Source organism: Sinocyclocheilus grahami, unplaced genomic scaffold (genome assembly GCF_001515645.1).
Source record: "Sinocyclocheilus grahami isolate Dianchi unplaced genomic scaffold, SAMN03320097.WGS_v1.1 scaffold2239.1, whole genome shotgun sequence".
NCBI lineage: Eukaryota > Metazoa > Chordata > Actinopteri > Cypriniformes > Cyprinidae > Sinocyclocheilus > Sinocyclocheilus grahami.
Window position 1 is genome coordinate 67,958 of NW_015507418.1, and position 5,968 is coordinate 73,925.

General features: G+C 41.6%; 1 protein-coding gene across 1 annotated transcript in view; it reads right to left on the reverse strand.

Annotated features, from left to right (window-relative positions):
* Window positions 1–5,968, reverse strand: part of LOC107574461 (ras/Rap GTPase-activating protein SynGAP-like) — a 52,350-nt gene that overhangs the window by 44,474 nt on the left and 1,908 nt on the right. The window lies entirely within an intron of this gene.

Here is a 5,968-nt window from a genome sequence, read left to right on the forward strand (position 1 = left end):
ATCCCAACTTTAGGAAAGAGAGGATAAACTTTATTTTTAATGAAGATCCAGACCGCGTCAGTAAGAACTTGGGCCTTTGTTCACTTCATTTCACTGCGGATTCATTTACAAACAAGGCACAACTCAACGCAGGATTTTCAGCTTTTGTCTTCTCCAGATGTTAACTGATGGACTGGAGTGCTGTGGATTACTTGTGGATTATTGTGATGTTTTTATCAGCTGTTTGGACTCTCATTCTGACGGCACCCATTCACTGCAGAGCATCCATTGCTGAGACACTGATGCAGTGCTCATTCTGACGGCACCCATTCACTGCAGAGCATGCATTGCTGAGACACTGATGCAATGTTACATTTCTACAAATCTGATGAAGAAACAAACTCATCCTGATCTTGGATGAACTGAGGATGAGAACATTTTCAGATTATTTTGATCTAAGAGTTTCTTCTTAAATAATAATACAGATGAATCATTCCCATTAGACTGAGGTCATCATAGTTGGGTAAACGTCTAATAGAGGTGAACGGAAACTATAACAAATATAATTGTTGTGCTCTTAATTTGCTCCAGTAGCAAAAGAACAAAATCCAAAATAGCATTTATATGCCTTAACATGCAACAAGAAAATAAACAGGGTCAGATTTGATTTCATGCCAACTTTTAAAGGAATAATCCACCAAAACGGCTCATTCACTCTGATCGCTGCTGGAAAAGAGCAGCAGGAACATTCTGACAAACATCTGCTGTAGTGCTCCACTGAGGAAAGACAGTCATGCAGGTCTGAACATTAGTAAATGATGACAGAATGAGGTTTGAACACCTCAACGCTGATGTTTACTCCTGGGAAGATCCTGCTTATGAGTTTCTGGTTGGAACAAAATGCACAATTTAATATTCCTTTCTCTCCCGTCATGTTTTCTGGTAGGATTTACCACTATTCTTCATCAACCCAACTGTACAATTAACAAACCCAATTGGCATGAACAGCAATTAGCTTCAGCCATGACTCTTTAATTGATGTTGGAGCTCAAATAAAAGTTTCCAGATGTTCTCCTCTCATCAACACAATCGCGCTCACGTATCGCAGTATCTGATTTCAGCGCGGTGAAAAGAATGACAGGAGATTTTTAAATCCACTTCTGAAGTCGTGATTACGAGTTTGCTGCGCTCAGGTGCTTTGTCGTCGGAAAGAATAGGAATCACAAAGAACACCTGGTTCATTCTTGGCTATTTTTTTGGTAGAAATCTTATGAAAGCCAAAATGTATAGAAGATATTTAAAGGAATAGTTCTCCCAAAAATGAAAATTAGCTCATGATTTACTCACCCTCAAGCCATCCAAGGTGTGTATGACTTTCTTCTTTCAGACGAATCCAATCGGAGTTATATTAAAAATGCCATTGCCTTTCCAAGCTTTATAATGGCAGTGAATGGGTGTTATTTTTCAATAGTCCAAAAGAAGTCCAATAAAGCGCATCCATCCATCATAAAAAGTGCTCCACACGGCTCCGGGGGGTGAATAAAGGCCTCCTGAAGCGAATCAATGCGTTTGTGTAAGAAAAAAAATCTGTATTTAAAACTTTATAAATCGTAATCTCTAGCTTCCGCTAACTGTCATTCCAGTTAGAGATTACAGTTTATAAAGTTTAGAGCCGTGTGAGGCACTTTTTATGATGGATGGATGCGCTTTATTGGACTTCTTTTGGACTATTGAAAAATAACACCCATTCACTGCCATTATAAAGCTTCGAAGAGCCAGGACAATTTTTAATATAACTCCGATTAGATTCGTCTGAAAGAAGAAAGTCATACACACCTCGGGGTGAGTAAATCATGGGCTAATTTTAATTTTTGGGAGAACTATCCCTTTAATCGATATCCAACGGATTTTGAACAAAATGCAGCATCCCATTCATTAACAAACATATTAACGTCAATCTAGATTGTCATTTCTGGAATTTCTGTCAAAAAAAATGGCATGTAAAATACACACAGTATTCATCAAATGGTTATTTTTACATGTACACTAATTTTGTTCTAATTAAAGTTGTAAATAAAACAAACACCGATTCTACAGCACTGCCCGTTTAGCCCCGCCCACAGATTCGCGCATGTATTGTAAATAACAAAGGAGGCAAACACAGGTCTACGCAGCAATTAAACGATAAACATGCTCTAAAACATCAAGACGCTGTTCAGTGTCTTTGCATCGCCTTCCTTCTGATCCCAACTTTAGGAAAGAGTGGATAAACTTTATTTTTAATGAAGATCCAGACCGCGTCAGTAAGAACTTGGGCCTTTGTTCACTTCATTTCACTGCGGATTCATTTACAAACAAGGCACAACTCAACGCAGGATTTTCAGCTTTTGTCTTCTCCAGATGTTAACTGATGGACTGGAGTGCTGTGGATTACACGGCTCCGGGGGGTGAATAAAGGCCTCCTGAAGCGAATCAATGCGTTTGTGTAAGAAAAAAAATCTGTATTTAAAACTTTATAAATCGTAATCTCTAGCTTCCGCTAACTGTCATTCCAGTTAGAGATTACAGTTTATAAAGTTTAGAGCCGTGTGAGGCACTTTTTATGATGGATGGATGCGCTTTATTGGACTTCTTTTGGACTATTGAAAAATAACACCCATTCACTGCCATTATAAAGCTTGGAAGAGCCAGGACAATTTTTAATAGAACTCCGATTAGATTCGTCTGAAAGAAGAAAGTCATACACACCTCGGGGTGAGTAAATCATGGGCTAATTTTAATTTTTGGGAGAACTATCCCTTTAATCGATATCCAACGGATTTTGAACAAAATGCAGCATCCCATTCATTAACAAACATATTAACGTCAATCTAGATTGTCATTTCTGTAAAAAAAAATGGCATGTAAAATACACACAGTATTCATCAAATGGTTATTTTTACATGTACACTAATTTTGTTCTAATTAAAGTTGTAAATAAAACAAAGATTACTGGAGTATGTTTTACAAGAAAATAATATTTCAGTTTTTCTACTCATTCACAAATTGTAAATAAAACAGATTATAAAAGTACATTTTACAAGAAATTACTATCTCTGTTTTTCTACTTCAAAATATCATGTTTAATTCAATGCCATTTCTTCTGAACTATTTGTGAAATTCACTAGCAAGTTCTTCTTCTGCACAAGTTTTTTCAGTGTAAATATATGAACATGTATATGATATATAAATATGATATATAAACATGACCATAACAGGAAGAGAAAGCAATGTACGCTGAAAAAATTGAAGCAGAATTTACTTGAAAAAAGCTAGGGATCAATTTTCAATCAGAAATTGCTAGTAAATTTCCCAAATTATTACACAGAAATGACAAGTAGCACACTGACTTAAACATGAAATTCTGGAGCAGACAAACTATTTTCTTGTCAAATCTACTTTAGTAATCTTTTTTTTAAATTTACAACTTAGAAATATCATTTTTACAGTGTATATGTTGTGGGAAAAATACCCAAAATACCTTTTGACTAAGAAACTTATGATAAATCCGATAGATACTGTTAGAATATTCATACTGACTCATCAGCAAAACAAACACCTGCAGAAACACACACGGCCAACAAAAAATATATACTGTTTACTGCTTTATACAGAAAATTTAGTTCAATTTTAAACACATTCAGCAAAAATGAACTGAGAGGCCAGTTCATAAACAGAAGATAATTCAACATGTCTTTGAAATTATTATGAAATGGATTCATATACTGGATCACACAGAAAATATGAGTCATAAATAATTAAGCCAATGAGCAAACCACACTTATATGAAATGCTTTTGTATTTAAACTGTCCATGTCAAAAGTGTGATTTCATCTGTTGATACTAAAATCTTTATATTACATTTCATTAATTATATCCGTGACCCTTACAGATGATGAGCGGACTGGGGAAGGAATTGATGGATTATTGATTACATTATTGTTATCAAGTAATAAAATGCACATCTTTACAATTTTGATCTTTCTAATTTTATATACTATTTTCAGTTAAGAAATTTGCACATGCTTTGCAACATTTCTGTAGGAGCGAACTAAAAAAAACAACCCACACAAAACACGACTAAAACACCAACCTGAAAATACATGCTGAATCCTGATGAAACACTTACCACACACAACACATGCTGAACACACACACTCACACACTCACACGCACTCACACACACACTCTCTCTCTCTCTCACACACACACACACAGACACACACACACTCACACGCCCTCACACACACACTCTCTCTCTCTCTCACACACACGCACTCACACACACTCTCTCACACGCCCTCTCTCACACACACACACACAGACACACACACACTCACACGCCCTCACACACACACTCTCTCTCTCTCTCACACACACGCACTCACACACACTCTCTCACACGCCCTCTCTCACACACACACACACAGACACACACACACTCACACGCCCTCACACACACACTCTCTCTCTCTCTCACACACACGCACTCACACACACTCTCTCACACGCCCTCTCTCACACACACACACACACTCTCACGCACTCACACACGCACACACACACACTCTCTCACACGCATTCCCACATGCACTCTCACACGCACTCTCTCACACGCACTCACACACACACACACACACACTCACACGCACTCACACACACACTCTCTCTCTCTCTCACACACACACACACGCACTCACACACACGCACTCACACACACGCACTCACACACACGCACTCACACACACGCACTCACACACACGCACTCACACACACGCACTCACACACACGCACTCACACACACGCACTCACACACACGCACTCACACACACGCACTCACACACACGCACTCACACACACGCACTCACACACACGCACTCACACACACGCACTCACACACACGCACTCACACACACGCACTCACACACACGCACTCACACACACGCACTCACACACACGCACTCACACACACGCACTCACACACACGCACTCACACACACGCACTCACACACACGCACTCACACACACGCACTCACACACACGCACTCACACACACGCACTCACACACACGCACTCACACACACGCACTCACACACACGCACTCACACACACGCACTCACACACACGCACTCACACACACGCACTCACACACACGCACTCACACACACGCACTCACACACACGCACTCACACACACGCACTCACACACACGCACTCACACACACGCACTCACACACACGCACTCACACACACGCACTCACACACACGCACTCACACACACGCACTCACACACACGCACTCACACACACGCACTCACACACACGCACTCACACACACGCACTCACACACACGCACTCACACACACGCACTCACACACACGCACTCACACACACGCACTCACACACACGCACTCACACACACGCACTCACACACACGCACTCACACACACGCACTCACACACACGCACTCACACACACGCACTCACACACACGCACTCACACACACGCACTCACACACACGCACTCACACACACGCACTCACACACACGCACTCACACACACGCACTCACACACACGCACTCACACACACGCACTCACACACACGCACTCACACACACGCACTCACACACACGCACTCACACACACGCACTCACACACACGCACTCACACACACGCACTCACACACACGCACTCACACACACGCACTCACACACACGCACTCACACACACGCACTCACACACACGCACTCACACACACGCACTCACACACACACTCTCTCACACGCACTCCCACACGCACTCTCTCACACGCACTCTCCCACACGCACTCTCTCACACGCACTCACTCACACGCACTCTCCCACACGCACTCTCTCACACGCACTCTCTCACACGCACTCTCTCACACGCACTCACTCACACACACACACACACACACACACACACACCCAC